This window comes from Humulus lupulus, chromosome 3, assembly GCF_963169125.1.
Source record: "Humulus lupulus chromosome 3, drHumLupu1.1, whole genome shotgun sequence".
NCBI classification, from domain to species: domain Eukaryota; kingdom Viridiplantae; phylum Streptophyta; class Magnoliopsida; order Rosales; family Cannabaceae; genus Humulus; species Humulus lupulus.
In genome coordinates this window covers 11,442,635-11,467,267 of record NC_084795.1, presented here as the reverse complement: position 1 = coordinate 11,467,267, position 24,633 = coordinate 11,442,635, and the positions used below count along the sequence as shown (strand labels likewise).

General features: G+C 42.8%; 71 non-coding genes and 2 pseudogenes across 71 annotated transcripts; all 73 read right to left on the bottom strand.

The window, feature by feature from the left end:
- Nucleotides 1–16: 16 nt before the first annotated feature.
- On the bottom strand, nt 17–135 carry LOC133826499 (5S ribosomal RNA). Its single transcript, XR_009889215.1, has one exon. It is a non-coding gene; the product is annotated as a 5S ribosomal RNA (ribosomal RNA).
- A 219-nt stretch (nt 136–354) lies between these two features.
- Nucleotides 355–473, bottom strand: LOC133826099 (5S ribosomal RNA). The gene has a single exon (XR_009888833.1). It is a non-coding gene; the product is annotated as a 5S ribosomal RNA (ribosomal RNA).
- A 221-nt stretch (nt 474–694) lies between these two features.
- On the bottom strand, nt 695–813 carry LOC133827469 (5S ribosomal RNA). Its single transcript, XR_009890159.1, has one exon. It is a non-coding gene; the product is annotated as a 5S ribosomal RNA (ribosomal RNA).
- Nucleotides 814–1,033: 220 nt separating this feature from the next.
- LOC133826098 (5S ribosomal RNA) lies at nt 1,034–1,152 on the bottom strand. The gene has a single exon (XR_009888832.1). It is a non-coding gene; the product is annotated as a 5S ribosomal RNA (ribosomal RNA).
- A 220-nt stretch (nt 1,153–1,372) lies between these two features.
- Nucleotides 1,373–1,491, bottom strand: LOC133827442 (5S ribosomal RNA). The gene has a single exon (XR_009890133.1). It is a non-coding gene; the product is annotated as a 5S ribosomal RNA (ribosomal RNA).
- Nucleotides 1,492–1,709: 218 nt separating this feature from the next.
- Nucleotides 1,710–1,828, bottom strand: LOC133827171 (5S ribosomal RNA). The gene has a single exon (XR_009889870.1). It is a non-coding gene; the product is annotated as a 5S ribosomal RNA (ribosomal RNA).
- Nucleotides 1,829–2,046: 218 nt separating this feature from the next.
- Nucleotides 2,047–2,165, bottom strand: LOC133826357 (5S ribosomal RNA). The gene has a single exon (XR_009889080.1). It is a non-coding gene; the product is annotated as a 5S ribosomal RNA (ribosomal RNA).
- A 219-nt stretch (nt 2,166–2,384) lies between these two features.
- LOC133826672 (5S ribosomal RNA) lies at nt 2,385–2,503 on the bottom strand. Its single transcript, XR_009889384.1, has one exon. It is a non-coding gene; the product is annotated as a 5S ribosomal RNA (ribosomal RNA).
- Nucleotides 2,504–2,722: 219 nt separating this feature from the next.
- LOC133827399 (5S ribosomal RNA) lies at nt 2,723–2,841 on the bottom strand. The gene has a single exon (XR_009890092.1). It is a non-coding gene; the product is annotated as a 5S ribosomal RNA (ribosomal RNA).
- A 220-nt stretch (nt 2,842–3,061) lies between these two features.
- Nucleotides 3,062–3,180, bottom strand: LOC133827397 (5S ribosomal RNA). Its single transcript, XR_009890090.1, has one exon. It is a non-coding gene; the product is annotated as a 5S ribosomal RNA (ribosomal RNA).
- A 218-nt stretch (nt 3,181–3,398) lies between these two features.
- On the bottom strand, nt 3,399–3,517 carry LOC133826660 (5S ribosomal RNA). The gene has a single exon (XR_009889373.1). It is a non-coding gene; the product is annotated as a 5S ribosomal RNA (ribosomal RNA).
- A 220-nt stretch (nt 3,518–3,737) lies between these two features.
- LOC133827020 (5S ribosomal RNA) lies at nt 3,738–3,856 on the bottom strand. Its single transcript, XR_009889724.1, has one exon. It is a non-coding gene; the product is annotated as a 5S ribosomal RNA (ribosomal RNA).
- Nucleotides 3,857–4,076: 220 nt separating this feature from the next.
- LOC133826498 (5S ribosomal RNA) lies at nt 4,077–4,195 on the bottom strand. Its single transcript, XR_009889214.1, has one exon. It is a non-coding gene; the product is annotated as a 5S ribosomal RNA (ribosomal RNA).
- Nucleotides 4,196–4,414: 219 nt separating this feature from the next.
- LOC133826097 (5S ribosomal RNA) lies at nt 4,415–4,533 on the bottom strand. Its single transcript, XR_009888831.1, has one exon. It is a non-coding gene; the product is annotated as a 5S ribosomal RNA (ribosomal RNA).
- A 221-nt stretch (nt 4,534–4,754) lies between these two features.
- On the bottom strand, nt 4,755–4,873 carry LOC133827489 (5S ribosomal RNA). Its single transcript, XR_009890178.1, has one exon. It is a non-coding gene; the product is annotated as a 5S ribosomal RNA (ribosomal RNA).
- Nucleotides 4,874–5,092: 219 nt separating this feature from the next.
- On the bottom strand, nt 5,093–5,211 carry LOC133826096 (5S ribosomal RNA). The gene has a single exon (XR_009888830.1). It is a non-coding gene; the product is annotated as a 5S ribosomal RNA (ribosomal RNA).
- A 220-nt stretch (nt 5,212–5,431) lies between these two features.
- On the bottom strand, nt 5,432–5,550 carry LOC133827441 (5S ribosomal RNA). Its single transcript, XR_009890132.1, has one exon. It is a non-coding gene; the product is annotated as a 5S ribosomal RNA (ribosomal RNA).
- Nucleotides 5,551–5,768: 218 nt separating this feature from the next.
- LOC133827170 (5S ribosomal RNA) lies at nt 5,769–5,887 on the bottom strand. The gene has a single exon (XR_009889869.1). It is a non-coding gene; the product is annotated as a 5S ribosomal RNA (ribosomal RNA).
- A 218-nt stretch (nt 5,888–6,105) lies between these two features.
- Nucleotides 6,106–6,224, bottom strand: LOC133826356 (5S ribosomal RNA). The gene has a single exon (XR_009889079.1). It is a non-coding gene; the product is annotated as a 5S ribosomal RNA (ribosomal RNA).
- Nucleotides 6,225–6,443: 219 nt separating this feature from the next.
- Nucleotides 6,444–6,562, bottom strand: LOC133826671 (5S ribosomal RNA). Its single transcript, XR_009889383.1, has one exon. It is a non-coding gene; the product is annotated as a 5S ribosomal RNA (ribosomal RNA).
- A 219-nt stretch (nt 6,563–6,781) lies between these two features.
- LOC133827398 (5S ribosomal RNA) lies at nt 6,782–6,900 on the bottom strand. Its single transcript, XR_009890091.1, has one exon. It is a non-coding gene; the product is annotated as a 5S ribosomal RNA (ribosomal RNA).
- Nucleotides 6,901–7,120: 220 nt separating this feature from the next.
- On the bottom strand, nt 7,121–7,239 carry LOC133827396 (5S ribosomal RNA). The gene has a single exon (XR_009890089.1). It is a non-coding gene; the product is annotated as a 5S ribosomal RNA (ribosomal RNA).
- Nucleotides 7,240–7,457: 218 nt separating this feature from the next.
- On the bottom strand, nt 7,458–7,576 carry LOC133826659 (5S ribosomal RNA). The gene has a single exon (XR_009889372.1). It is a non-coding gene; the product is annotated as a 5S ribosomal RNA (ribosomal RNA).
- A 220-nt stretch (nt 7,577–7,796) lies between these two features.
- On the bottom strand, nt 7,797–7,915 carry LOC133827019 (5S ribosomal RNA). The gene has a single exon (XR_009889723.1). It is a non-coding gene; the product is annotated as a 5S ribosomal RNA (ribosomal RNA).
- Nucleotides 7,916–8,134: 219 nt separating this feature from the next.
- Nucleotides 8,135–8,253, bottom strand: LOC133827421 (5S ribosomal RNA). The gene has a single exon (XR_009890113.1). It is a non-coding gene; the product is annotated as a 5S ribosomal RNA (ribosomal RNA).
- Nucleotides 8,254–8,471: 218 nt separating this feature from the next.
- Nucleotides 8,472–8,590, bottom strand: LOC133826758 (5S ribosomal RNA). The gene has a single exon (XR_009889469.1). It is a non-coding gene; the product is annotated as a 5S ribosomal RNA (ribosomal RNA).
- Nucleotides 8,591–8,809: 219 nt separating this feature from the next.
- Nucleotides 8,810–8,928, bottom strand: LOC133826651 (5S ribosomal RNA). The gene has a single exon (XR_009889364.1). It is a non-coding gene; the product is annotated as a 5S ribosomal RNA (ribosomal RNA).
- Nucleotides 8,929–9,148: 220 nt separating this feature from the next.
- Nucleotides 9,149–9,267, bottom strand: LOC133827439 (5S ribosomal RNA). The gene has a single exon (XR_009890130.1). It is a non-coding gene; the product is annotated as a 5S ribosomal RNA (ribosomal RNA).
- Nucleotides 9,268–9,486: 219 nt separating this feature from the next.
- Nucleotides 9,487–9,605, bottom strand: LOC133827199 (5S ribosomal RNA). The gene has a single exon (XR_009889896.1). It is a non-coding gene; the product is annotated as a 5S ribosomal RNA (ribosomal RNA).
- A 220-nt stretch (nt 9,606–9,825) lies between these two features.
- LOC133827437 (5S ribosomal RNA) lies at nt 9,826–9,944 on the bottom strand. Its single transcript, XR_009890128.1, has one exon. It is a non-coding gene; the product is annotated as a 5S ribosomal RNA (ribosomal RNA).
- Nucleotides 9,945–10,161: 217 nt separating this feature from the next.
- On the bottom strand, nt 10,162–10,280 carry LOC133826798 (5S ribosomal RNA). The gene has a single exon (XR_009889507.1). It is a non-coding gene; the product is annotated as a 5S ribosomal RNA (ribosomal RNA).
- A 220-nt stretch (nt 10,281–10,500) lies between these two features.
- On the bottom strand, nt 10,501–10,619 carry LOC133827018 (5S ribosomal RNA). Its single transcript, XR_009889722.1, has one exon. It is a non-coding gene; the product is annotated as a 5S ribosomal RNA (ribosomal RNA).
- Nucleotides 10,620–10,838: 219 nt separating this feature from the next.
- LOC133826858 (5S ribosomal RNA) lies at nt 10,839–10,957 on the bottom strand. Its single transcript, XR_009889565.1, has one exon. It is a non-coding gene; the product is annotated as a 5S ribosomal RNA (ribosomal RNA).
- A 221-nt stretch (nt 10,958–11,178) lies between these two features.
- LOC133827336 (5S ribosomal RNA) lies at nt 11,179–11,297 on the bottom strand. The gene has a single exon (XR_009890031.1). It is a non-coding gene; the product is annotated as a 5S ribosomal RNA (ribosomal RNA).
- Nucleotides 11,298–11,517: 220 nt separating this feature from the next.
- LOC133826112 (5S ribosomal RNA) lies at nt 11,518–11,636 on the bottom strand. Its single transcript, XR_009888845.1, has one exon. It is a non-coding gene; the product is annotated as a 5S ribosomal RNA (ribosomal RNA).
- A 221-nt stretch (nt 11,637–11,857) lies between these two features.
- LOC133826579 (5S ribosomal RNA) lies at nt 11,858–11,976 on the bottom strand. Its single transcript, XR_009889294.1, has one exon. It is a non-coding gene; the product is annotated as a 5S ribosomal RNA (ribosomal RNA).
- Nucleotides 11,977–12,195: 219 nt separating this feature from the next.
- LOC133826876 (5S ribosomal RNA) lies at nt 12,196–12,314 on the bottom strand. Its single transcript, XR_009889583.1, has one exon. It is a non-coding gene; the product is annotated as a 5S ribosomal RNA (ribosomal RNA).
- A 221-nt stretch (nt 12,315–12,535) lies between these two features.
- On the bottom strand, nt 12,536–12,654 carry LOC133826557 (5S ribosomal RNA). Its single transcript, XR_009889274.1, has one exon. It is a non-coding gene; the product is annotated as a 5S ribosomal RNA (ribosomal RNA).
- Nucleotides 12,655–12,876: 222 nt separating this feature from the next.
- Nucleotides 12,877–12,995, bottom strand: LOC133826262 (5S ribosomal RNA). Its single transcript, XR_009888990.1, has one exon. It is a non-coding gene; the product is annotated as a 5S ribosomal RNA (ribosomal RNA).
- Nucleotides 12,996–13,212: 217 nt separating this feature from the next.
- On the bottom strand, nt 13,213–13,331 carry LOC133827231 (5S ribosomal RNA). The gene has a single exon (XR_009889927.1). It is a non-coding gene; the product is annotated as a 5S ribosomal RNA (ribosomal RNA).
- Nucleotides 13,332–13,552: 221 nt separating this feature from the next.
- On the bottom strand, nt 13,553–13,671 carry LOC133826045 (5S ribosomal RNA). The gene has a single exon (XR_009888782.1). It is a non-coding gene; the product is annotated as a 5S ribosomal RNA (ribosomal RNA).
- A 221-nt stretch (nt 13,672–13,892) lies between these two features.
- On the bottom strand, nt 13,893–14,011 carry LOC133826152 (5S ribosomal RNA). Its single transcript, XR_009888883.1, has one exon. It is a non-coding gene; the product is annotated as a 5S ribosomal RNA (ribosomal RNA).
- A 222-nt stretch (nt 14,012–14,233) lies between these two features.
- On the bottom strand, nt 14,234–14,352 carry LOC133827267 (5S ribosomal RNA). The gene has a single exon (XR_009889963.1). It is a non-coding gene; the product is annotated as a 5S ribosomal RNA (ribosomal RNA).
- A 221-nt stretch (nt 14,353–14,573) lies between these two features.
- LOC133826934 (5S ribosomal RNA) lies at nt 14,574–14,692 on the bottom strand. Its single transcript, XR_009889638.1, has one exon. It is a non-coding gene; the product is annotated as a 5S ribosomal RNA (ribosomal RNA).
- A 221-nt stretch (nt 14,693–14,913) lies between these two features.
- LOC133826556 (5S ribosomal RNA) lies at nt 14,914–15,032 on the bottom strand. The gene has a single exon (XR_009889273.1). It is a non-coding gene; the product is annotated as a 5S ribosomal RNA (ribosomal RNA).
- A 221-nt stretch (nt 15,033–15,253) lies between these two features.
- LOC133826969 (5S ribosomal RNA) lies at nt 15,254–15,372 on the bottom strand. Its single transcript, XR_009889673.1, has one exon. It is a non-coding gene; the product is annotated as a 5S ribosomal RNA (ribosomal RNA).
- A 221-nt stretch (nt 15,373–15,593) lies between these two features.
- Nucleotides 15,594–15,712, bottom strand: LOC133826592 (5S ribosomal RNA). The gene has a single exon (XR_009889307.1). It is a non-coding gene; the product is annotated as a 5S ribosomal RNA (ribosomal RNA).
- A 222-nt stretch (nt 15,713–15,934) lies between these two features.
- Nucleotides 15,935–16,053, bottom strand: LOC133827319 (5S ribosomal RNA). The gene has a single exon (XR_009890014.1). It is a non-coding gene; the product is annotated as a 5S ribosomal RNA (ribosomal RNA).
- Nucleotides 16,054–16,275: 222 nt separating this feature from the next.
- On the bottom strand, nt 16,276–16,394 carry LOC133826440 (5S ribosomal RNA). The gene has a single exon (XR_009889160.1). It is a non-coding gene; the product is annotated as a 5S ribosomal RNA (ribosomal RNA).
- A 221-nt stretch (nt 16,395–16,615) lies between these two features.
- Nucleotides 16,616–16,734, bottom strand: LOC133827214 (5S ribosomal RNA). The gene has a single exon (XR_009889910.1). It is a non-coding gene; the product is annotated as a 5S ribosomal RNA (ribosomal RNA).
- Nucleotides 16,735–16,955: 221 nt separating this feature from the next.
- On the bottom strand, nt 16,956–17,074 carry LOC133827213 (5S ribosomal RNA). The gene has a single exon (XR_009889909.1). It is a non-coding gene; the product is annotated as a 5S ribosomal RNA (ribosomal RNA).
- Nucleotides 17,075–17,296: 222 nt separating this feature from the next.
- Nucleotides 17,297–17,415, bottom strand: LOC133827299 (5S ribosomal RNA). Its single transcript, XR_009889994.1, has one exon. It is a non-coding gene; the product is annotated as a 5S ribosomal RNA (ribosomal RNA).
- A 221-nt stretch (nt 17,416–17,636) lies between these two features.
- LOC133826196 (5S ribosomal RNA) lies at nt 17,637–17,755 on the bottom strand. Its single transcript, XR_009888927.1, has one exon. It is a non-coding gene; the product is annotated as a 5S ribosomal RNA (ribosomal RNA).
- Nucleotides 17,756–17,972: 217 nt separating this feature from the next.
- Nucleotides 17,973–18,091, bottom strand: LOC133827105 (5S ribosomal RNA). Its single transcript, XR_009889805.1, has one exon. It is a non-coding gene; the product is annotated as a 5S ribosomal RNA (ribosomal RNA).
- Nucleotides 18,092–18,310: 219 nt separating this feature from the next.
- LOC133826775 (5S ribosomal RNA) lies at nt 18,311–18,429 on the bottom strand. Its single transcript, XR_009889485.1, has one exon. It is a non-coding gene; the product is annotated as a 5S ribosomal RNA (ribosomal RNA).
- Nucleotides 18,430–18,649: 220 nt separating this feature from the next.
- Nucleotides 18,650–18,768, bottom strand: LOC133827241 (5S ribosomal RNA). The gene has a single exon (XR_009889937.1). It is a non-coding gene; the product is annotated as a 5S ribosomal RNA (ribosomal RNA).
- A 219-nt stretch (nt 18,769–18,987) lies between these two features.
- Nucleotides 18,988–19,106, bottom strand: LOC133826712 (5S ribosomal RNA). The gene has a single exon (XR_009889424.1). It is a non-coding gene; the product is annotated as a 5S ribosomal RNA (ribosomal RNA).
- Nucleotides 19,107–19,325: 219 nt separating this feature from the next.
- Nucleotides 19,326–19,444, bottom strand: LOC133827320 (5S ribosomal RNA). Its single transcript, XR_009890015.1, has one exon. It is a non-coding gene; the product is annotated as a 5S ribosomal RNA (ribosomal RNA).
- A 220-nt stretch (nt 19,445–19,664) lies between these two features.
- LOC133827519 (5S ribosomal RNA) lies at nt 19,665–19,783 on the bottom strand. The gene has a single exon (XR_009890208.1). It is a non-coding gene; the product is annotated as a 5S ribosomal RNA (ribosomal RNA).
- Nucleotides 19,784–20,002: 219 nt separating this feature from the next.
- On the bottom strand, nt 20,003–20,121 carry LOC133827413 (5S ribosomal RNA). The gene has a single exon (XR_009890105.1). It is a non-coding gene; the product is annotated as a 5S ribosomal RNA (ribosomal RNA).
- A 220-nt stretch (nt 20,122–20,341) lies between these two features.
- LOC133826181 (5S ribosomal RNA) lies at nt 20,342–20,460 on the bottom strand. The gene has a single exon (XR_009888912.1). It is a non-coding gene; the product is annotated as a 5S ribosomal RNA (ribosomal RNA).
- A 219-nt stretch (nt 20,461–20,679) lies between these two features.
- On the bottom strand, nt 20,680–20,798 carry LOC133827580 (5S ribosomal RNA; annotated as a pseudogene).
- A 219-nt stretch (nt 20,799–21,017) lies between these two features.
- On the bottom strand, nt 21,018–21,136 carry LOC133827169 (5S ribosomal RNA). Its single transcript, XR_009889868.1, has one exon. It is a non-coding gene; the product is annotated as a 5S ribosomal RNA (ribosomal RNA).
- Nucleotides 21,137–21,354: 218 nt separating this feature from the next.
- LOC133826355 (5S ribosomal RNA) lies at nt 21,355–21,473 on the bottom strand. The gene has a single exon (XR_009889078.1). It is a non-coding gene; the product is annotated as a 5S ribosomal RNA (ribosomal RNA).
- Nucleotides 21,474–21,692: 219 nt separating this feature from the next.
- Nucleotides 21,693–21,811, bottom strand: LOC133827310 (5S ribosomal RNA). Its single transcript, XR_009890005.1, has one exon. It is a non-coding gene; the product is annotated as a 5S ribosomal RNA (ribosomal RNA).
- A 219-nt stretch (nt 21,812–22,030) lies between these two features.
- Nucleotides 22,031–22,149, bottom strand: LOC133827197 (5S ribosomal RNA). The gene has a single exon (XR_009889894.1). It is a non-coding gene; the product is annotated as a 5S ribosomal RNA (ribosomal RNA).
- A 220-nt stretch (nt 22,150–22,369) lies between these two features.
- LOC133827395 (5S ribosomal RNA) lies at nt 22,370–22,488 on the bottom strand. Its single transcript, XR_009890088.1, has one exon. It is a non-coding gene; the product is annotated as a 5S ribosomal RNA (ribosomal RNA).
- A 218-nt stretch (nt 22,489–22,706) lies between these two features.
- Nucleotides 22,707–22,825, bottom strand: LOC133826792 (5S ribosomal RNA). The gene has a single exon (XR_009889501.1). It is a non-coding gene; the product is annotated as a 5S ribosomal RNA (ribosomal RNA).
- Nucleotides 22,826–23,045: 220 nt separating this feature from the next.
- On the bottom strand, nt 23,046–23,164 carry LOC133827017 (5S ribosomal RNA). Its single transcript, XR_009889721.1, has one exon. It is a non-coding gene; the product is annotated as a 5S ribosomal RNA (ribosomal RNA).
- Nucleotides 23,165–23,383: 219 nt separating this feature from the next.
- On the bottom strand, nt 23,384–23,502 carry LOC133827420 (5S ribosomal RNA). The gene has a single exon (XR_009890112.1). It is a non-coding gene; the product is annotated as a 5S ribosomal RNA (ribosomal RNA).
- Nucleotides 23,503–23,721: 219 nt separating this feature from the next.
- LOC133827511 (5S ribosomal RNA) lies at nt 23,722–23,840 on the bottom strand. Its single transcript, XR_009890201.1, has one exon. It is a non-coding gene; the product is annotated as a 5S ribosomal RNA (ribosomal RNA).
- A 219-nt stretch (nt 23,841–24,059) lies between these two features.
- Nucleotides 24,060–24,178, bottom strand: LOC133827578 (5S ribosomal RNA; annotated as a pseudogene).
- A 219-nt stretch (nt 24,179–24,397) lies between these two features.
- On the bottom strand, nt 24,398–24,516 carry LOC133827168 (5S ribosomal RNA). The gene has a single exon (XR_009889867.1). It is a non-coding gene; the product is annotated as a 5S ribosomal RNA (ribosomal RNA).
- Between the last annotated feature and the right edge of the window lie 117 nt (nt 24,517–24,633).

The following is a 24,633-nucleotide window of genomic DNA, read 5'->3' as shown; positions in this document are numbered from 1 at the left end:
AAAAATGATGTTTTCAGGGGTGCAACACGAGGACTTCCCAGGAGGTCACCTATCCTAGTACTACTCTCGCCCAAGCACGCTTAACTGCGGAGTTCTGATGGGATCCGGTGCATTAGTGCTGGTATGATCGCACCCGGAAAGTTTGGTCCGCAATATTCATTTATAGCGAGCGCTTGTGTCCTCCCTTTTCTCCCCCGGATTAAATAGGAACTTCTTATTCGCAGCTTGTTAGTGACCACGGTATTAACCCCTCAAGGAAAACGAAATAAATGAGTATTGAAAGATTTAAAACAAAAAATACAAACTTTTGAGCCGTAAGTGGATTTTTAAAGGAAAAAAAAAATGATGGTTTCAGGGGTGCGACACGAGGACTTCCCAGGAGGTCACCCATCCTAGTACTACTCTCGCCCAAGCACGCTTAACTGCGGAGTTCTGATGGGATCCGGTGCAATAGTGCTGGTATGATCGCACCCGGATTTGTTTGGTCCGCAATATACATTTATAGCGAGCGCGTGTGTCCTCCCTTTTCTCCCCCGGATTAATTAGGAACATCTTATTCGCTGCTTGTTAGTGGCCACGGTATTAACCCCTCAAGGAAAACGAAATAAATGAGTTTTTAAAGATTTAAAACAATAAATACAAACTTTTTGAGGCGTAAGTGGATTTTTAAAGGAAAAAAAAAATGATGTTTTCAGGGGTGCAACACGAGGACTTACCAGGAGGTCACCCATCCTAGTACTGCTCTCGCCCAAGCACGCTTAACTGCGGAGTTCTGGTGGGAACCGGTGCATTAGTTCTGGTATGATCGCACCCGGAATGTTTGGTCCGCAATATTCATTTATAGCGAGCGCTTGTGTCCTCCCTTTTCTCCCCCGGATTAAATAGGAACTTCTTATTCGCAGCTTGTTAGTGACCACGGTATTAACCCCTCAAGGAAAACGAAATAAATGAGTTTTTAAAGATTTAAAACAAAAAATACAAACTTTTGAGCCGTAAGTGGATTTTTAAAGGAAAAAAAAAAATGATGTTTTCAGGGGTGCGACACGAGGACTTCCCAGGAGGTCACCCATCCTAGTACTACTCTCGCCCAAGCACGCTTAACTGCGGAGTTCTGATGGGATCCGGTGCAATAGTGCTGGTATGATCGCACCCGGATTTCTTTGGTCCGCAATATACATTTATAGCGAGCGCGTGTGTCCTCCCTTTTCTCCCCCGGATTAACTAGGAACATCTTATTCGCTGCTTGTTAGTGGCCACGGTATTAACCCCTCAAGGAAAACGAAATAAATGAGTTTTTAAAGATTTAAAACAATAAATACAAACTTTTGAGGCGTAAGTGGATTTTTAAAGGAAAAAAAAAATGATGTTTTCAGGGGTGCAACACGAGGACTTACCAGGAGGTCACCCATCCTAGTACTACTCTCGCCCAAGCACGCTTAACTGCGGAGTTCTGGTGGGAACCGGTGCATTAGTTCTGGTATGATCGCACCCGGAATGTTTGGTCCGCAATATTCATTTATAGCGAGCGCGTGTGTCCTCCCTTTTCTCCCCCGTATTAACTAGGAACTTCTTATTCGCTGCTTGTTAGTGACCACGGTATTAACCCCTCAAGGAAAACAAAATAAATGAGTTTTTAAAGATTTAAAACAAAAAATACAAACTTTTGAGCCGTAAGTGGATTTTTACAGGAAAAAAAAATGATGTTTTCATGGGTGCAACACGAGGACTTCCCAGGAGGTCACCCATCCTAGTACTACTCTCGCCCAAGAACACTTAACTGCGGAGTTCTGGTGGGATCCGGTGCATTAGTGCTGGTATGATCGCACCCGGAATGTTTGGTCCGCAATATTCATTTATAGCAAGCGCGTGTGTCCTCCCTTTTCTCCCCCGGATTAACTAGGAAATTCTTATTCGCTGCTTGTTAGTGACCACGGTATTAACCCCTCAAGGAAAACGAAATAAATGTGTTTTTAAAGATTTAAAACAAAAAATACATACTTTTGAGCCGTAAATGGATTTTTAAAGGAATAAAAAATGATGTTTTCAGGGGTGCAACACGAGGACTTCCCAGGAGGTCATCCATCCTAGTACTACTCTCGCCCAAGCACGCTTAACTGCGGAGTTCTGATGGGATCCGGTGCATTAGTGCTGGTATGATCGCACCCGGAATGTTTGGTCCGCAATATTTATTTATAGCGAGTGCGTGTGTCCTCCCTTTTCTCCCCCGGATTATCTACGCACTTCTTATTCGCTGCATATTAGTGACCACGGTATTAACCCCTCAAGGAAAACGAAATAAATGAGTTTTTAAAGATTTAAAACAAAAAATACAAACTTTTGAACCGTAAGTGGATTTTTAAAGGAAAAAAAAAATTATGTTTTCAGGGGTGCAACACGAGGACTTCCCAGGAGGTCACCCATCCTAGTACTACTCTCGCCCAAGCACGCTTAACTGCGGTGTTCTGATGGGATCCGGTGCATTAGTGCTGGTATGATCGCACCCGGAATGTTTGGTCCGCAATATTCATTTATAGCGAGCGCGTGTGTCCTCCCTTTTCTCCCCCGGATTAACTAGGAACTTCTTATTCGCTGCTTGTTAGTGACCACGGTATTAACCCCTCAAGGAAAAAGAAATAAATGAGTTTTTAAAGATTTAAAACAAAAAATACAAAATTTTGAGCCGTAAGTGGATTTTTAAAGGGAAAAAAAAATGATGTTTTCAGGGGAGAAACACGAGGACTTCCCAGGAGGTCACCCATCCTAGTACTACTCTCGCCCAAGCACACTTAACTGCGGAGATCTGATGGGATCCGGTGCATTAGTGCTGGTATGATCGTACCCGGAAAGTTTGGTCCGCAATATTCATTTATAGCGAGCGCTTGTGTCCTCCCTTTTCTCCCCCGGATTAAATAGGAACTTCTTATTCGCAGCTTGTTAGTGACCACGGTATTAACCCCTCAAGGAAAACGAAATAAATGAGTTTTTAAAGATTTAAAACAAAAAATACAAACTTTTGAGCCGTAAGTGGATTTTTAAAGGAAAAAAAAAAGTTATGTTTTCAGGGGTGCAACACGAGGACTTCCCAGGAGCTCACCCATCCTAGTACTACTCTCGCACAAGCACGCTTAACTGCGGAGTTCTGATGGGATCCGGTGCATTAGTTCAGGTATGATCGCACCCGGAATGTTTGGTCCGCAATATTCATTTATAGCGAGCGCGTGTGTCCTCCCTTTTCTCCCTTAGATTATCTAGGCACTTCTTATTCGCTGCTTGTTAGTGACCACGGTATTAACCCCTCAAGGAAAACGAAATAAATGAGTTTTTAAAGATTTAAAACAAAAAATACAATCTTTTGAGCCGTAAGTGGATTTTTAAAGAAAAAAAAAATGATGTTTTCAGGGGTGCAACACGAGGACTTCCCAGGAGGTCACCCATCCTAGTACTACTCTCGCCCAAGCACGCTTAACTGCAGAGTTCTGATGGGATCCGGTGCATTAGTGCTGGTATGATCGCAACCGGAATGTTTGGTCCGCAATATTCATTTATAGCAAGCGCGTGTGTCCTCCTTTTCTCCCCCGGATTAACTAGAAACTTCTTATTCGCTGCTTGTTAGTGACCACGGTATTAACCCCTCAAGGAAAACGAAATAAATGAGTTTTTAAATATTTAAAACAAAAAATACAAACTTTTGAGCCGTAAGTGGATTTTTAAAGGGAAAAAAAAAATTGATGTTTTCAGGGGTGCAACACGAGGACTTCCAAGGAGGTCACCCATCCTAGTACTACTCTCGCCAGAGCACGCTTAACTGCGGAGTTCTGATGGGATCCGGTGCATTAGTGCTGGTATGATCGCACCCGGAATGTTTGGTGCGCAATATTCATTTATAGCGAGCGCGTGTGTCCTCCCTTTTCTCCCCCGGATTAACTAGGAACTTCTTATTCGCTGCTTGTTAGTGACCACGGTATTAACCCCTCAAGGAAAACGAAATAAATGAGTTTTTAAAGATTTAAAACAAAAAATACAAACTTTTTAGCCGTAAGTGGAATTTTAAAGGAAAAAAAAAAATGATGTTTTCAGGGGTGCAACACGAGGACTTCCCAGGAGGTCACCTATCCTAGTACTACTCTCGCCCAAGCACGCTTAACTGCGGAGTTCTGATGGGATCCGGTGCATTAGTGCTGGTATGATCGCACCCGGAAAGTTTGGTCCGCAATATTCATTTATAGCGAGCGCTTGTGTCCTCCCTTTTCTCCCCCGGATTAAATAGGAACTTCTTATTCGCAGCTTGTTAGTGACCACGGTATTAACCCCTCAAGGAAAACGAAATAAATGAGTTTTGAAAGATTTAAAACAAAAAATACAAACTTTTGAGCCGTAAGTGGATTTTTAAAGGAAAAAAAAAATGATGGTTTCAGGGGTGCGACACGAGGACTTCCCAGGAGGTCACCCATCCTAGTACTACTCTCGCCCAAGCACGCTTAACTGCGGAGTTCTGATGGGATCCGGTGCAATAGTGCTGGTATGATCGCACCCGGATTTGTTTGGTCCGCAATATACATTTATAGCGAGCGCGTGTGTCCTCCCTTTTCTCCCCCGGATTAATTAGGAACATCTTATTCGCTGCTTGTTAGTGGCCACGGTATTAACCCCTCAAGGAAAACGAAATAAATGAGTTTTTAAAGATTTAAAACAATAAATACAAACTTTTTGAGGCGTAAGTGGATTTTTAAAGGAAAAAAAAAATGATGTTTTCAGTGGTGCAACACGAGGACTTACCAGGAGGTCACCCATCCTAGTACTACTCTCGCCCAAGCACGCTTAACTGCGGAGTTCTGGTGGGAACCGGTGCATTAGTTCTGGTATGATCGCACCCGGAATGTTTGGTCCGCAATATTCATTTATAGCGAGCGCTTGTGTCCTCCCTTTTCTCCCCCGGATTAAATAGGAACTTCTTATTCGCAGCTTGTTAGTGACCACGGTATTAACCCCTCAAGGAAAACGAAATAAATGAGTTTTTAAAGATTTAAAACAAAAAATACAAACTTTTGAGCCGTAAGTGGATTTTTAAAGGAAAAAAAAAATGATGTTTTCAGGGGTGCGACACGAGGACTTCCCAGGAGGTCACCCATCCTAGTACTACTCTCGCCCAAGCACGCTTAACTGCGGAGTTCTGATGGGATCCGGTGCAATAGTGCTGGTATGATCGCACCCGGATTTGTTTGGTCCGCAATATACATTTATAGCGAGCGCGTGTGTCCTCCCTTTTCTCCCCCGGATTAACTAGGAACATCTTATTCGCTGCTTGTTAGTGGCCACGGTATTAACCCCTCAAGGAAAACGAAATAAATGAGTTTTTAAAGATTTAAAACAATAAATACAAACTTTTGAGGCGTAAGTGGATTTTTAAAGGAAAAAAAAAATGATGTTTTCAGGGGTGCAACACGAGGACTTACCAGGAGGTCACCCATCCTAGTACTACTCTCGCCCAAGCACGCTTAACTGCGGAGTTCTGGTGGGAACCGGTGCATTAGTTCTGGTATGATCGCACCCGGAATGTTTGGTCCGCAATATTCATTTATAGCGAGCGCGTGTGTCCTCCCTTTTCTCCCCCGGATTAACTAGGAACTTCTTATTCGCTGCTTGTTAGTGACCACGGTATTAACCCCTCAAGGAAAACAAAATAAATGAGTTTTTAAAGATTTAAAACAAAAAATACAAACTTTTGAGCCGTAAGTGGATTTTTACAGGAAAAAAAAATGATGTTTTCATGGGTGCAACACGAGGACTTCCCAGGAGGTCACCCATCCTAGTACTACTCTCGCCCAAGAACACTTAACTGCGGAGTTCTGGTGGGATCCGGTGCATTAGTGCTGGTATGATCGCACCCGGAATGTTTGGTCCGCAATATTCATTTATAGCAAGCGCGTGTGTCCTCCCTTTTCTCCCCCGGATTAACTAGGAAATTCTTATTCGCTGCTTGTTAGTGACCACGGTATTAACCCCTCAAGGAAAACGAAATAAATGTGTTTTTAAAGATTTAAAACAAAAAATACATACTTTTGAGCCGTAAATGGATTTTTAAAGGAATAAAAAATGATGTTTTCAGGGGTGCAACACGAGGACTTCCCAGGAGGTCATCCATCCTAGTACTACTCTCGCCCAAGCACGCTTAACTGCGGAGTTCTGATGGGATCCGGTGCATTAGTGCTGGTATGATCGCACCCGGAATGTTTGGTCCGCAATATTTATTTATAGCGAGTGCGTGTGTCCTCCCTTTTCTCCCCCGGATTATCTACGCACTTCTTATTCGCTGCATATTAGTGACCACGGTATTAACCCCTCAAGGAAAACGAAATAAATGAGTTTTTAAAGATTTAAAACAAAAAATACAAACTTTTGAACCGTAAGTGGATTTTTAAAGGAAAAAAAAAATTATGTTTTCAGGGGTGCAACACGAGGACTTCCCAGGAGGTCACCCATCCTAGTACTACTCTCGCCCAAGCACGCTTAACTGCGGTGTTCTGATGGGATCCGGTGCATTAGTGCTGGTATGATCGCACCCGGAATGTTTGGTCCGCAATATTCATTTATAGCGAGCGCGTGTGTCCTCCCTTTTCTCCCCCGGATTAACTAGGAACTTCTTATTCGCTGCTTGTTAGTGACCACGGTATTAACCCCTCAAGGAAAAAGAAATAAATGAGTTTTTAAAGATTTAAAACAAAAAATACAAAATTTTGAGCCGTAAGTGGATTTTTAAAGGGAAAAAAAAATGATGTTTTCAGGGGAGAAACACGAGGACTTCCCAGGAGGTCACCCATCCTAGTACTACTCTCGCCCAAGCACACTTAACTGCGGAGATCTGATGGGATCCGGTGCATTAGTGCTGGTATGATCGTACCCGGAAAGTTTGGTCCGCAATATTCATTTATAGCGAGCGCTTGTGTCCTCCCTTTTCTCCCCCGGATTAAATAGGAACTTCTTATTCGCAGCTTGTTAGTGACCACGGTATTAACCCCTCATGGAAAACGAAATAAATGAGTTTTTAAAGATTTAAAACAAAAAATACAAACTTTTGAGCCGTAAGTGGATTTTTAAAGGAAAAAAAAAAGTTATGTTTTCAGGGGTGCAACACGAGGACTTCCCAGGAGCTCACCCATCCTAGTACTACTCTCGCACAAGCACGCTTAACTGCGGAGTTCTGATGGGATCCGGTGCATTAGTTCAGGTATGATCGCACCCGGAATGTTTGGTCCGCAATATTCATTTATAGCGAGCGCGTGTGTCCTCCCTTTTCTCCCTTAGATTATCTAGGCACTTCTTATTCGCTGCTTGTTAGTGACCACGGTATTAACCCCTCAAGGAAAACGAAATAAATGAGTTTTTAAAGATTTAAAACAAAAAATACAATCTTTTGAGCCGTAAGTGGATTTTTAAAGAAAAAAAAAATGATGTTTTCAGGGGTGCAACACGAGGACTTCCCAGGAGGTCACCCATCCTAGTACTACTCTCGCCCAAGCACGCTTAACTGCAGAGTTCTGATGGGATCCGGTGCATTAGTGCTGGTATGATCGCAACCGGAATGTTTGGTCCGCAATATTCATTTATAGCAAGCGCGTGTGTCCTCCTTTTCTCCCCCGGATTAACTAGAAACTTCTTATTCGCTGCTTGTTAGTGACCACGGTATTAACCCCTCAAGGAAAACGAAATAAATGAGTTTTTAAATATTTAAAACAAAAAATACAAACTTTTGAGCCGTAAGTGGATTTTTAAAGGGAAAAAAAAAATTGATGTTTTCAGGGGTGCAACACGAGGACTTCCAAGGAGGTCACCCATCCTAGTACTACTCTCGCCAGAGCACGCTTAACTGCGGAGTTCTGATGGGATCCGGTGCATTAGTGCTGGTATGATCGCACCCGGAATGTTTGGTGCGCAATATTCATTTATAGCGAGCGCGTGTGTCCTCCCTTTTCTCCCCCGGATTAACTAGGAACTTCTTATTCGCTGCTTGTTAGTGACCACGGTATTAACCCCACAAGGAAAACGAAATAAATGAGTTTTTAAAGATTTAAAACAAAAAATACAAACTTTTTAGCCGTAAGTGGAATTTTAAAGGAAAAAAAAAATGATGTTTTCAGGGGTGCAACACGAGGACTTCCCAGGAGGTCACCCATCCTAGTTCTACTCTCTCCCAAGCACGCTTAACTGCGGAGTTCTGATGGGATCCGTTGCATTAGTGCTGGTATGATCGCACCCGGAATGTTTGGTCCGCAATATTTATTTATAGCGAGCGCGTGTGTCCTCCCTTTTCTCCCCGGGATTAACTAGGAACTTCTTATTCGCTGCTTGTTAGTGACCACGGTATTAACCCCTCAAGGAAAACGAAATAAATGAGTTTTTAAAGATTTAAAACAAAAAATACAAACTTTTGAGCCGTAAGTGGATTTTTAAAGGAAAAAAAAATGATGTTTTCAGGGGTGCAACATGAGGACTTCCCAGGAGGTCACCCATCCTAGTACTACTCTCGCCCAAGCACGCTTAACTGCGGAGTTCTGATGGGATCCAGTGCTTTAGTGCTGGTATGATCGCACCCGGAATGTTTGGTCCGCAATATTCATTTATAGCGAGCGCGTGTGTCCTCCCTTTTCTCCCCCGGATTAACTAGGAACTTCTTATTCGCTGCTTGTTAGTGACCACTGTATTAACCCCTCAAGGAAAACGAAATAAATGAGTTTTTAAAGATTTAAAACAAAAAATACAAACTTTTGAGCCGTAAGTGGATTTTTAAAGGAAAAAAAAAATGATGTTTTCAGGGGTGCGACACGAGGACTTCCCAGGAGGTCACCCATCCTAGTACTACTCTCGCCCAAGCACGCTTAACTGAGGAGTTCTGATGGGATCCGGTGCAATAGTGCTGGTATGATCGCACCCGGATTTGTTTGGTCCGCAATATACATTTATAGCGAGCGCGTGTGTCCTCCCTTTTCTCCCCCGGATTAACTAGGAACATCTTATTCGCTGCTTGTTTGTGGCCACGGTATTAACCCCTCAAGGAAAACGAAATAAATGAGTTTTTAAAGATTTAAAACAATAAATACAAACTTTTGAGGCGTAAGTGGATTTTTAAAGGAAAAAAAAAATGATGTTTTCAGGGGTGCAACACGAGGACTTACCAGGAGGTCACCCATCCTAGTACTACTCTCGCCCAAGCACGCTTAACTGCGGAGTTCTGGTGGGAACCGGTGCATTAGTTCTGGTATGATCGCACCCGGAATGTTTGGTCCGCAATATTCATTTATAGCGAGCGCGTGTGTCCTCCCTTTTCTCCCCCAGATTAACTAGGAACTTCTTATTCGCTGCTTGTTAGTGACCACGGTATTAACCCCCCAAGGAAAACAAAATAAATGAGTTTTTAAAGATTTAAAACAAAAAATACAAAATTTTGAGCCGTAAGTGGATTTTTAAAGGGAAAAAAAAATGATGTTTTCAGGGGAGAAACACGAGGACTTCCCAGGAGGTCACCCATCCTAGTACTACTCTCGCCCAAGCACACTTAACTGCGGAGATCTGATGGGATCCGGTGCATTAGTGCTGGTATGATCGCACCCGGAAAGTTTGGTCCGCAATATTCATTTATAGCGAGCGCTTGTGTCCTCCCTTTTCTCCCCCGGATTAAATAGGAACTTCTTATTCGCAGCTTGTTAGTGACCACGGTATTAACCCCTCAAGGAAAACGAAATAAATGAGTTTTTAAAGATTTAAAACAAAAAATACAAACTTTTGAGCCGTAAGTGGATTTTTAAAGGAAAAAAAAAAGTTATGTTTTCTGGGGTGCAACACGAGTACTTCCCAGGAGCTCACCCATCCTAGTACTACTCTCGCACAAGCACGCTTAACTGCGGAGTTCTGATGGGATCCGGTGCATTAGTTCAGGTATGATCGCACCCGGAATGTTTGGTCCGCAATATTCATTTATAGCGAGCGCGTGTGTCCTCCGTTTTCTCCCTTAGATTATCTAGGCACTTCTTATTCGCTGCTTGTTAGTGACCACGGTATTAACCCCTCAAGGAAAACGAAATAAATGAGTTTTTAAAGATTTAAAACAAAAAATACAATCTTTTGAGCCATATGTGGATTTTTAAAGAAAAAAAAATGATGTTTTCAGGGGTGCAACACGAGGACTTCCCAGGAGGTCACCCATCCTAGTACTACTCTCGCCCAAGCACGCTTAACTGCGGAGTTCTGGTGGGATCCGGTGCATTAGTGCTGGTATGATCGCAACCGGAATGTTTGGTCCGCAATATTCATTTATAGCAAGCGCGTGTGTCCTCCTTTTCTCCCCCGGATTAACTAGGAACTTCTTATTCGCTGCTTGTTAGTGACCACGGTATTAACCCCTCAAGGAAAACGAAATAAATGAGTTTTTAAAGATTTAAAACAAAAAATACAAACTTTTGAGCCGTAAGTGGATTTTTAAAGGGAAAAAAAAAATTGATGTTTTCAGGGGTGCAACACGAGGACTTCCAAGGAGGTCACCCATCCTAGTACTACTCTCGCCAGAGCACGCTTAACTGCGGAGTTCTGATGGGATCCGGTGCATTAGTGCTGGTATGATCGCACCCGGAATGTTTGGTCCGCAATATTCATTTATAGCGAGCGCGTGTGTCCTCCCTTTTCTTCCCCGGATTAACTAGGAACTTCTTATTCGCTGCTTGTTAGTGACCACGGTATTAACCCCTCAAGGAAAACGAAATAAATGAGTTTTTAAAGATTTAAAACAAAAAATACAAACTTTTGAGCCGTAAGTGGATTTTTAAAGGAAAAAAAAAATGATGTTTTCAGGGGTGCAACATGAGGACTTCCCAGGAGGTCACCCATCCTAGTACTACTCTCGCCCAAGCACGCTTAACTGCGGAGTTCTGATGGGATCCAGTGCATTAGTGCTGGTATGATCGCACCCGGAATGTTTGGTCCGCAATATTCATTTATAGCGAGCGCGTGTGTCCTCCCTTTTCTCCCCCGGATTAACTAGGAACTTCTTATTCGCTGCTTGTTAGTGACCACTGTATTAACCCCTCAAGGAAAACGAAATAAATGAGTTTTTAAAGATTTAAAACAAAAAATACAAACTTTTGAGCCGTAAGTGGATTTTTAAAGGGAAAAAAAAAATTGATGTTTTCAGGGGTGCAACACGAGGACTTCCCAAGAGGTCACCCATCCTAGTTCTACTCTCGCCCAAGCACGCTTAACTGCGGAGTTCTGATGGTATCCGGTGCATTAGTGCTGGTATGATCGCACCCGGAATGTTTGGTCCGCAATATTCATTTATAGCGAGCGCCTGTGTCCTCCTTTTCTACCCCGGATTAACTAGGAACCTCTTATTCGCTGCTTGTTAGTGACCACGGTATTAACCCCTCATGGAAAACGAAATAAATGAGTTTTTAAAGATTTAATACAAAAAATACAAACATTTGAGCCGTAAGTGGATTTTTAAAGGAAAAAAAATATATGATGTTTTCAGGGGTGCAACACGAGGACTTCCCAAGAGGTCACCCATCCTAGTACTACTCTCGCCCAAGCACGCTTAACTGCGGAGTTCTGATGGGATCCGGTGCATTAGTGCTGGTATGATCGCACCCGGAATGTTTGGTCCGCAATATTCATTTCTAGCGAGCGCGTGTGTCCTCCCTTTTCCCCCCCGGATTTACTAGGAACTTCTTATTCGCTGCATGTAAGTGACCAAGGTATTAACCCCTCAAGGAAAACGAAATAAATGAGTTTTTAAAGATTTAAAACAAAAAATACAAACTTTTGAGCCGTAAGTGGATTTTTAAAGGAAAAAAAAAATATGATGTTTTCAGGGGTGCAACACGAGGACTTTCCAAGAGGTCACCCATCCTAGTACTACTCTCGCCCAAGCACGCTTAACTGCGGAGTTCTGATGGGATCCGGTGCATTAGTGCTGGTATGATCGCACCCGGAATGTTTGGTCCGCAATATTCATTTATAGCGAGCGCGTGTGTCCTCCTTTTCTACCCCGGATTAACTAGGAACTTCTTATTCGCTGCTTTTTAGCGACCACGGTCTTAACCCCTCAAGGAAAACGAAATAAAAGAGTTTTTAAAGATTTAAAACAAAAAATACAAACTTTTGAGACGTAAGTGGATTTTTAAAGGGAAAAAAAAATTGATGTTTTCAGGGGTGCAACACGAGGACTTCCTAGGAGGTCACCCATCCTAGTACTACTCTCGCCCAAGCACGCTTAACTGCGGAGTTCTGATGGGATCCGGTGCATTAGTGCTGGTATGATCGTACCCGGAATGTTTGGTCCGCAATATTCATTTATAGCGAGCGCGTGTGTCCTGCTTTTCTCCCCCGGATTAACTAGTAACTTCTTATTCGCTGCTTGTTAGTGACCACGGTATTAACCCCTCAAGGAAAACGAAATAAATTAGTTTTTAAAGATTTAAAACAAAAAATACAAACTTTTGAGCCGTAAGTGGATTTTTAAAGGGAAAAAAAAAAATTAATGTTTTCAGGGGTGCAACACGAGGACTTCCCAGGAGGTCACCCATCCTAGTACTACTCTCGCCCAAGCACGCTTAATTGCGGAGTTCTGATGGGATCCGGTGCATTAGTGCTGGTATGATCGCACCCGGAATGTTTGGTCCGCAATATTCATTTATAGCGAGCGCGTGTGTCCTCCCTTTTCTCCCCCGGATAAACTAGGAACTTCTTATTCGCTGCTTGTTAGTGACCACGGTATTAACCCCTCAAGGAAAACGAAATAAATGAGTTTTTAAAGATTTAAAACAAAAAATACAAATTTTTGAGCCGTAAGTGGATTTTTAAAGGAAAAAAAAAAAGAAGATGTTTTCTGGGGTGCAACACGAGGACTTCCCAGGAGGTCACCCATCCTAGTACTACTCTCGCCCAAGCACGCTTAACTACGGAGTTCTGATGGGATCCGGTGCATTAGTACTGGTATGATCGCACCCGGAATGTTTGGTCCGCAATATTCATTTCTAGCGAGCGCGTGCGTCCTCTTTTCCTCCCCGGATTTACTAGGAACTTCTTATTCGCTGCTTGTTAGTGACCACGGTATTCACCCCTCAAGGAAAATGAAATAAATGAGTTTTTAAAGATTTAAAACAAAAAATACAAACTTTTGGACCGTAAGTGGATTTTTAAAGGAAAAAAAAAATGATGTTTTCAGCGGTGCAACACGAGGACTTCCCAGGAGGACACCCATCCTAGTACTACTCTCGCCCAAGCACGCTTAACTGCGGAGTTCTGGTGGGATCCGGTGCATTAGTACTGGTATGATCGCACCCGGAATGTTTGGTCCGCAATATTCATTTCTAGCGAGCGCGTGTGTCCTCCCTTTTCTCCCCCGGATTTACTAGGAACTTCTTATTCGCTGCATGTAAGTGACCACGGTATTAACCCCTCAAGGAAAACGAAATAAATGAGTTTTTAAAGATTTAAAACAAAAAATACAAACTTTTGAGCCGTAAGTGGATTTTTAAAGGGAAAAAAAAAATTGATGTTTTCAGGGGTGCAACACGAGGACTTCCCAGGAGGTCACCCATCCTAGTACTACTCTCGCCCAAGCACGCTTAACTGCGGAGTTCTGATGGGATCCGGTGCATTAGTGCTGGTATGATCGCACCCGGAATGTTTGGTCCGCAATATTCATTTATAGCGAGCGCGTGTGTCCTCCTTTTCTCCCCCGGATTAACTAGGAACTTCTTATTCGCTGCTTGTTAGTGACCACGGTATTAACCCCTCAAGGAAAACGAAATAAATGAGTTTTTAAAGATTTAAAACAAAAAATACAAACTTTTGAGCCGTAAGTGGATTTTTAAAGGAAAAAAAAATATATGATGTTTTCAAGGGTGCAACACGAGGACTTCCCAAGAGGTCACCCATCCTAGTACTACTCTCGCCCAAGCACGCTTAACTGCGGAGTTCTGATGGGATCCGGTGCATTAGTGCTGGTATGATCGCACCCGGAATGTTTGGTCCGCAATATTCATTTATAGCGAGCGCGTGTGTCCTCCCTTTTCTCTCCCGGATTAACTAGGAACTTCTTATTCGCTGCTTGTTAGTGACCACGGTATTAACCCCTCAAGGAAAACGAAATAAATGAGTTTTTAAAGATTTAAAACAAAAAATACAAACTTTTGAGCCGTAACTGGATTTTTAAAGGGGAAAAAAAAAATTGATGTTTTCTGGGGTGCAACACGAGGACTTCCCAGGAGTTCACCCATCCTAGTACTACACTCGCCCAAGCACGCTTAAGTGCGGAGTTCTGATGGGATCCGGTGCATTAGTGCTGGTATGATCGCACCCGGAATGTTTGGTCCGCAATATTCATTTCTAGCGAGCGCGTGTGTCCTCCCTTTTCCCCCCCGGATTTACTAGGAACTTCTTATTCGCTGCTTGTTAGTGACCACGGTATTTACCCCTCAAGGAAAACGAAATAAATGAGTTTTTAAAGATTTAAAACAAAAAATACAAACTATTGAGCCGTAAGTGGATTTTTCAAGGGAAAAAAAAAATTGATGTTTTCAGGGGTGCAACACGAGGACTTCCCAGGAGGTCACCCATCCTAGTACTACTCTCGCCAGAGCACGCTTAACTGCGGAGTTCTGATGGGATCCGGTGCATTAGTACTGGTATGATCGCACCCGAAATGTTTGGTCCGCAATATTCATTTCTAGCGAGCGCGTGTGTCCTCCCTTTTCCCCCCAGGATTTACTAGGAACTTCTTATTCGCTGCTTGTTAGTGACCACGGTATTAACCCCTCAAGGAAAACGAAATAAATGAGTTTTTAAAGATTTAAAACAAAAAATACAAACTTTTGAGCCGTAAGTGGATTTTTAAAGGGAAAAAAAAAATTGATGTTTTCAGGGGTGCAACACGAGGACTTCCCAGGAGGTCACCCATCCTAGTACTACTCTCGCCCAAGCACGCTTAATTGCGGAGTTCTGATGGGATCCGGTGCATTAGTGCTGGTATGATCGCACCCGGAATGTTTGGTCCGCAATATTCATTTATAGCGAGCGCGTGTGTCCTCCTTTTCTCCCCCGGATAAACTAGGAACTTCTTATTCGCTGCTTGTTAGTGACCACGGTATTCACCCCTCAAGGAAAACGAAATAAATTAGTTTTTAAAGATTTAAAACAAAAAATACAAACTTTTGAGCCGTAAGTGGATTTTTAAAGGGAAAATTTTTTTTTGATGTTTTCAGGGGTGCAACACGAGGACTTCCTAGGAGGTCACCCATCCTAGTACTACTCTCGCCAGAGCACGCTTAACTGCGGAGTTCTGATGGGATCCGGTGCATTAGTGCTGGTATGATCGCACCCGGAATGTTTGGTCCGCAATATTCATTTATAGCGAGCGCGTGTGTCCTCCTTTTCTCCCCCGGATTAACTAGGAACTTCTTATTCGCTGCTTGTTAGTGACCACGGTATTAACCCCTCAAGGAAAACGAAATAGATGAGTTTTTAAAGATTTAAAACAAAAAATACAAACTTTTGATCCGTAAGTGGATTTTTAAAGGAAAAAAAAATATATGATGTTTTCAAGGGTGCAACACGAGGACTTCCCAAGAGGTCACCCATCCTAGTACTACTCTCGCCCAAGCACGCTTAACTGCGGAGTTCTGATGGGATCCGGTGCATTAGTCCTGGTATGATCGCACCCGGAATGTTTGGTCCGCAATATTCATTTATAGCGAGCGCGTGTGTCCTCCCTTTTCTCCCCCGGATTAACTAGGAACTTCTTATTCGCTGCTTGTTAGTGACCACGGTATTAACCCCTCAAGGAAAACGAAATAAATGAGTTTTTAAAGATTTAAAACAAAAAATACAAACTTTTGAGCCGTAACTGGATTTTTAAAGGGGAAAAAAAAAATTGATGTTTTCTGGGGTGCAACACGAGGACTTCCCAGGAGGTCACCCATCCTAGTACTACTCTCTCCCAAGCACGCTTGAGTGCGGAGTTCTGATGGGATCCGGTGCATTAGTGCTGGTATGATCGCACCCGGAATGTTTGGTCCGCAATATTCATTTATAGCGAGCGCGTGTGTCCTCCCTTTTCCCCCCCGGATTTACTAGGAACTTCTTATTCGCTGCTTGTTAGTGACCACGGTATTAACCCATCAAGGAAAACGAAATAAATGAGTTTTTAAAGATTTAAAACAAAAAATATAAACTTTTGAGCCGTAAGTGGATTTTTAAAGGAAAAAAAAATATATGATGTTTTCAAGGGTGCAACACGAGGACTTCCCAAGAGGTCACCCATCCTAGTACTACTCTCGCCCAAGCACGCTTAACTGCGGAGTTCTGATGGGATCCAGTGCATTAGTGCTGGTATGATCGCACCCGGAATGTTTGGTCCGCAATATTCATTTATAGCGAGCGCGTGTGTCCTCCCTTTTCTCCCCCGGATTAACTAGGAACTTCTTATTCGCTGCTTGTTAGTGACCACGGTATTAACCCCTCAAGGAAAACGAAATAAATGAGTTTTTAAAGATTTAAAACAAAAAATACAAACTTTTGAGCCGTAAGTGGATTTTTCAAGGGAAAAAAAAAATTGATGTTTTCAGGGGTGCAACACGAGGACTTCCCAGGAGGTCACCCATCCTAGTACTACTCTCGCCAGAGCACGCTTATCTGCGGAGTTCTGATGGGATCCGGTGCATTAGTACTGGTATGATCGCACCCGAAATGTTTGGTCCGCAATATTCATTTCTAGCGAGCGCGTGTGTCCTCCCTTTTCCCCCCAGGATTTACTAGGAACTTCTTATTCGCTGCTTGTTAGTGACCACGGTATTAACCCCTCAAGGAAAACGAAATAAATGAGTTTTTAAAGATTTAAAACAAAAAATACAAACTTTTGAGCCGTAAGTGGATTTTTAAAGGGAAAAAAAAAATTGATGTTTTCAGGGGTGCAACACGAGGACTTCCCAGGAGGTCACCCATCCTAGTACTACTCTCGCCAGAGCACGCTTATCTGCGGAGTTCTGATGGGATCCGGTGCATTAGTACTGGTATGATCGCACCCGAAATGTTTGGTCCGCAATATTCATTTCTAGCGAGCGCGTGTGTCCTCCCTTTTCCCCCCAGGATTTACTAGGAACTTCTTATTCGCTGCTTGTTAGTGACCACGGTATTAACCCCTCAAGGAAAACGAAATAAATGAGTTTTTAAAGATTTAAAACAAAAAATACAAACTTTTGAGCCGTAAGTGGATTTTTAAAGGGAAAAAAAAAAATTGATGTTTTCAGGGGTGCAACACGAGGACTTCCCAGGAGGTCACCCATCCTAGAACTACTCTCGCCCAAGAACGCTTAATTGCGGAGTTCTGATGGGATCCGGTGCATTAGTGCTGGTATGATCGCACCCGGAATGTTTGGTCCGCAATATTCATTTATAGCGAGCGCGTGTGTCCTCCTTTTCTCCCCCGGATAAACTAGGAACTTCTTATTCGCTGCTTGTTAGTGACCACGGTATTAACCCCTCAAGGAAAACGAAATAAATGAGTTTTTAAAGAATTAAAACAAAAAATACAAACTTTTGAGCCGTAAGTGGATTTTTAAAGGAAAAAAATAAAGAAGATGTTTTCAGGGGTGCAACACGAGGACTTCCCAGGAGGTCACCCATCCTAGTACTACTCTCGCCCAAGCACGCTTAACTGCGGAGTTCTGATGGGATCCGGTGCATTAGTACTGGTATGATCGCACCCGGAATGTTTGGTCCGCAATATTCATTTATAGCGAGCGCGTGTGTCCTCCCTTTTCTCCCCGGGATTAACTAGGAACTTCTTATTCGCTGCTTGTTAGTGACCACGGTATTAACCCCCCAAGGAAAACAAAATAAATGAGTTTTTAAAGATTTAAAACAAAAAATACAAAATTTTGAGCCGTAAGTGGATTTTTAAAGGGAAAAAAATGATGTTTTCAGGGGAGAAACACGAGGACTTCCCAGGAGGTCACCCATCCTAGTACTACTCTCGCCCAAGCACACTTAACTGCGGAGTTCTGATGGGATCCGGTGCATTAGTGCTGGTATGATCGCACCCGGAAAGTTTGGTCCGCAATATTCATTTATAGCGAGCGCTTGTGTCCTCCCTTTTCTCCCCCGGATTAAATAGGAACTTCTTATTCGCAGCTTGTTAGTGACCACGGTATTAACCCCTCAAGGAAAACGAAATAAATGAGTTTTTAAAGATTTAAAACAAAAAATACAAACTTTTGAGCCGTAAGTGGATTTTTAAAGGAAAAAAAAAATGATGTTTTCGGGGGTGCGACACGAGGACTTCCCAGTAGGTCACCCATCCTAGTACTACTCTCACCCAAGCACGCTTAACTGCGGAGTTCTGATGGGATCCGGTGCAATAGTGCTGGTATGATCGCACCCGGATTTGTTTGGTCCGCAATATACATTTATAGCGAGCGCGTGTGTCCTCCCTTTTCTCCCCCGGATTAACTAGGAACATCTTATTCGCTGCTTGTTAGTGGCCACGGTATTAACCCCTCAAGGAAAACGAAATAAATGAGTTTTTAAAGATTTAAAACAATAAATACAAACTTTTGAGGCGTAAGTGGATTTTTAAAGGAAAAAAAAAATGATGTTTTCAGGGGTGCAACACGAGGACTTACCAGGAGGTCACCCATCCTAGTACTACTCTCGCCAGAGCACGCTTAACTGCGGAGTTCTGATGGGATCCGGTGCATTAGTGCTGGTATGATCGCACCCGGAATGTTTGGTCCGCAATATTCATTTATAGCGAGCGCGTGTGTCCTCCCTTTTCTCCCCCGGATTAACTAGGAACTTCTTATTCGCTGCTTGTTAGTGACCACGGTATTAACCCCTCAAGGAAAACGAAATAAATGAGTTTTTAAAGATTTAAAACAAAAAATACAAACTTTTTAGCCGTAAGTGGAATTTTAAAGGAAAAAAAAAATGATGTATTCAGGGGCGCAACACGAGGACTTCCCAGGAGGTCACCTATCCTAGTACTACTCTCGCCCAAGCACGCTTAACTGCGGAGTTCTGATGGGATCCGGTGCATTAGTGCTGGTATGATCGCACCCGGAAAGTTTGGTCCGCAATATTCATTTATAGCGAGCGCTTGTGTCCTCCCTTTTCTCCCCCGGATTAAATAGGAACTTCTTATTCGCAGCTTGTTAGTGACCACGGTATTAACCCCTCAAGGAAAACGAAATAAATGAGTTTTTAAAGATTTAAAACAAAAAATACAAACTTTTGAGCCGTAAGTGGATTTTTAAAGGAAAAAAAAAATGATGTTTTCAGGGGTGCGACACGAGGACTTCCCAGGAGTTCACCCATCCTAGTACTACTCTCGCCCAAGCACGCTTAACTGCGCAGTTCTGATGGGATCCGGTGCAATAGTGCTGGTATGATCGCACCCGGATTTGTTTGGTCCGCAATATACATTTATAGCGAGCGCGTGTGTCCTCCCTTTTCTCCCCCGGATTAACTAGGAACATCTTATTCGCTGCTTGTTAGTGGCCACGGTATTAACCCCTCAAGGAAAACGAAATAAATGAGTTTTTAAAGATTTAAAACAATAAATATAAACTTTTGAGGCGTAAGTGGATTTTTAAAGGAAAAAAAAAATGATGTTTTCAGGGGTGCAACACGAGGACTTACCAGGAGGTCACCCATCCTAGTACTACTCTCGCCCAAGCACGCTTAACTGCGGAGTTCTGGTGGGAATCGGTGCATTAGTTCTGGTATGATCGCACCCGGAATGTTTGGTCCGCAATATTCATTTATAGCGAGCGCTTGTGTCCTCCCTTTTCTCCCCCGGATTAAATAGGAACTTCTTATTCGCAGCTTGTTAGTGACCACGGTATTAACCCCTCAAGGAAAACGAAATAAATGAGTTTTTAAAGATTTAAAACAAAAAATACAAACTTTTGAGCCGTAAGAGGATTTTTAAAGGAAAAAAAAAATGATGTTTTCAGGGGTGCGACACGAGGACTTCCCAGGAGGTCACCCATCCTAGTACTACTCTCGCCCAAGCACGCTTAACTGCGGAGTTCTGGTGGGAATCGGTGCATTAGTTCTGGTATGATCGCACCCGGAATGTTTGGTCCGCAATATTCATTTATAGCGAGCGCTTGTGTCCTCCCTTTTCTCCCCCGGATTAAATAGGAACTTCTTATTCGCAGCTTGTTAGTGACCACGGTATTAACCCCTCAAGGAAAACGAAATAAATGAGTTTTTAAAGATTTAAAACAAAAAATACAAACTTTTGAGCCGTAAGAGGATTTTTAAAGGAAAAAAAAAAATGATGTTTTCAGGGGTGCGACACGAGGACTTCCCAGGAGGTCACCCATCCTAGTACTACTCTCGCCCAAGCACGCTTAACTGCGGAGTTCTAATGGGATCCGGTGCAATAGTGCTGGTATGATCGCACCCGGATTTGTTTGGTCCGCAATATACATTTATAGCGAGCGCGTGTGTCCTCCCTTTTCTCCCCCGGATTAACTAGGAACATCTTATTCGCTGCTTGTTAGTGGCCACGGTATTAACCCCTCAAGGAAAACGAAATAAATGAGTTTTTAAAGATTTAAAACAAAAAATACAAACTTTTGAGGCGTAAGTGGATTTTTAAAGGAAAAAAAAATGATGTTTTCAGGGGTGCAACACGAGGACTTACCAGGAGGTCACCCATCCTAGTACTACTCTCGCACAAGCACGCTTAACTGCGGAGTTTTGGTGGGAACCGGTGCATTAGTTCTGGTATGATCGCACCCGGAATGTTTGGTCCGCAATATTCATTTATAGCGAGCGCGTGTGTCCTCCCTTTTCTCCCCCGGATTAACTAGGAACTTCTTATTCGCTGCTTGTTAGTGACCACGGTATTAACCCCTCAAGGAAAACAAAATAAATGAGTTTTTAAAGATTTAAAATAAAAAATACAAACTTTTGAGCCGTAAGTGGATTTTTACAGGAAAAAAAAAATGATGTTTTCATGGGTGCAACACGAGGACTTCCCAGGAGGTCACCCATCCTAGTACTACTCTCGCCCAAGAACACTTAACTGCGGAGTTCTGGTGGGATCCGGTGCATTAGTGCTGGTATGATCGCACCCGGAATGTTTGGTCCGCAATATTCATTTATAGCAAGCGCGTGTGTCCTCCCTTTTCTCCCCCGGATTAACTAGGAACTTCTTATTCGCTGCTTGTTAGTGACCACGGTATTAACCCTTCAAGGAAAACGAAATAAATGTGTTTTTAAAGATTTAAAACAAAAAATACAAACTTTTGAGCCGTAAATGGATTTTTAAAGGAATAAAAAATGATGTTTTCAGGGGTGCAACACGAGGACTTCCCAGGAGGTCATCCATCCTAGTACTACTCTCGCCCAAGCACGCTTAACTGCGGAGTTCTGATGGGATCCGGTGCATTAGTGCTGGTATGATCGCACCCGGAATGTTTGGTCTGCAATATTTATTTATAGCGAGTGCGTGTGTCCTCCCTTTTCTCCCCCGGATTATCTAGGCACTTCTTATTCGCTGCATGTTAGTGACCACGGTATTAACCCCTCAAGGAAAACGAAATAAATGAGTTTTTAAAGATTTAAAACAAAAAATACAAACTTTTGAACCGTAAGTGGATTTTTAAAGGAAAAAAAAAATTATGTTTTCAGGGGTGCAACACGAGGACTTCCCAGGAGGTCACCCATCCTAGTCCTACTCTCGCCCAGGCACGCTTAACTGCGGTGTTCTGATGGGATCCGGTGCATTAGTGCTGGTATGATCGCACCCGGAATGTTTGGTCCGCAATATTCATTTATAGCGAGCGCGTGTGTCCTCCCTTTTCTCCCCCGGATTAACAAGGAACTTCTTATTCGCTGCTTGTTAGTGACCACGGTATTAACCCCCCAAGGAAAACAAAATAAATGAGTTTTTAAAGATTTAAAACAAAAAATACAAAATTTTGAGCCGTAAGTGGATTTTTAAAGGGAAAAAAAAATGATGTTTTCAGGGGAGAAACACGAGGACTTCCCAGGAGGTCACCCATCCTAGTACTACTCTCGCCCAAGCACACTTAACTGCGGAGATCTGATGGGATCCGGTGCATTAGTGCTGGTATGATCGCACCCGGAAAGTTTGGTCCGCAATATTCATTTATAGCGAGCGCTTGTGTCCTCCCTTTTCTCCCCCGGATTAAATAGGAACTTCTTATTCGTAGCTTGTTAGTGACAACGGTATTAACCCCTCAAGGAAAACGAAATAAATGAGTTTTTAAAGATTTAAAACAAAAAATACAAACTTTTGAGCCGTAAGTGGATTTTTAAAGGAAAAAAAAAAGTTATGTTTTCAGGGGTGCAACACGAGGACTTCCCAGGAGCTCACCCATCCTAGTACTACTCTCGCACAAGCACGCTTAACTGCGGAGTTCTGATGGGATCCGGTGCATTAGTTCAGGTATGATCGCACCCGGAATGTTTGGTCCGCAATATTCATTTATAGCGAGCGCGTGTGTCCTCCCTTTTCTCCCTTAGATTATCTAGGCACTTCTTATTCGCTGCTTGTTAGTGACCACGGTATTAACCCCTCAAGGAAAACGAAATAAATGAGTTTTTAAAGATTTAAAACAAAAAATACAATCTTTTGAGCCGTAAGTGGATTTTTAAAGAAAAAAAAAATGATGTTTTCAGGGGTGCAACACGAGGACTTCCTAGGAGGTCACCCATCCTAGTACTTCTCTCGCCCAAGCACGCTTAACTGCGGAGTTCTGATGGGATCCGGTGCATTAGTGCTGGTATGATCGCAACCGGAATGTTTGGTCCGCAATATTCATTTATAGCAAGCGCGTGTGTCCTCCTTTTCTCCCCCGGATTAACTAGGAACTTCTTATTCGCTGCTTGTTAGTGACCACGGTATTAACCCCTCAAGGAAAAAGAAATAAATGAGTTTTTAAAGATTTAAAACAAAAAATACAAACTTTTGAGCCGTAAGTGGATTTTTAAAGGGAAAAAAAAAATTGATGTTTTCAGGGGTGCAACACGAGGACTTCCAAGGAGGTCACCCATCCTAGTACTACTCTCGCCAGAGCACGCTTAACTGCGGAGTTCTGATGGGATCCGGTGCATTAGTGCTGGTATGATCGCACCCGGAATGTTTGGTCCGCAATATTCATTTATAGCGAGCGCGTGTGTCCTCCCTTTTCTTCCCTGGATTAACTAGGAACTTCTTATTCGCTGCTTGTTAGTGACCACGGCTTTAACCCCTCAAGGAAAACGAAATAAATGAGTTTTTAAAGATTTAAAACAAAAAATACAAACTTTTTAGCCGTAAGTGGAATTTTAAAGGAAAAAAAAAATGATGTTTTCAGGGGTGCAACACGAGGACTTCCCAGGAGGTCACCCATCCTAGTTCTACTCTCTCCCAAGCACGCTTAACTGCGGAGTTCTGATGGGATCCGTTGCATTAGTGCTGGTATGATCGCACCCGGAATGTTTGGTCCGCAATATTCATATATAGCGAGCGCGTGTGTCCTCCCTTTTCTCCCCGGGATTAACTAGGAACTTCTTATTCGCTTCTTGTTAGTGACCACGGTATTAACCCCTCAAGGAAAACGAAATAAATGTGTTTTTAAAGATTTAAAACAAAAAATACAAACTTTTTAGCCGTAAGTGGAATTTTAAAGGAAAAAAAAAATGATGTTTTCAGGGGTGCAACACGAGGACTTCCCAGGAGGTCACCCATCCTAGTTCTACTCTCTCCCAAGCACGCTTAACTGCGGAGTTCTGATGGGATCCGTTGCATTAGTGCTTGTATGATCGCACCCGGATTTGTTTGGTCCGCAATATACATTTATAGCGAGCGCGTGTGTCCTCCCTTTTCTCCCCCGGATTAAATAGGAACATTTTATTCGCTGCTTGTTAGTGGCCACGGTATTAACCCCTCAAGGAAAACGAAATAAATGAGTTTTTAAAGATTTAAAACAAAAAATACAAACTTTTGAGGCGTAAGTGGATTTTTAAAGGAAAAAAAAATGATGTTTTCAGGGGTGCAACACGAGGACTTACCAGGAGGTCACCCATCCTAGTACTACTCTCGCACAAGCACGCTTAACTGCGGAGTTTTGGTGGGAACCGGTGCATTAGTTCTGGTATGATCGCACCCGGAATGTTTGGTCCGCAATATTCATTTATAGCGAGCGCGTGTGTCCTCCCTTTTCTCCCCCGGATTAACTAGGAACTTCTTATTCGCTGCTTGTTAGTGACCACGGTATTAACCCCTCAAGGAAAACAAAATAAATGAGTTTTTAAAGATTTAAAATAAAAAATACAAACTTTTGAGCCGTAAGTGCATTTTTACAGGAAAAAAAAAATGATGTTTTCATGGGTGCAACACGAGGACTTCCCAGGAGGTCACCCATCCTAGTACTACTCTCGCCCAAGAACACTTAACTGCGGAGTTCTGGTGGGATCCGGTGCATTAGTGCTGGTATGATCGCACCCGGAATGTTTGGTCCGCAATATTCATTTATAGCAAGCGCGTGTGTCCTCCCTTTTCTCCCCCGGATTAACTAGGAACTTCTTATTCGCTGCTTGTTAGTGACCACGGTATTAACCCTT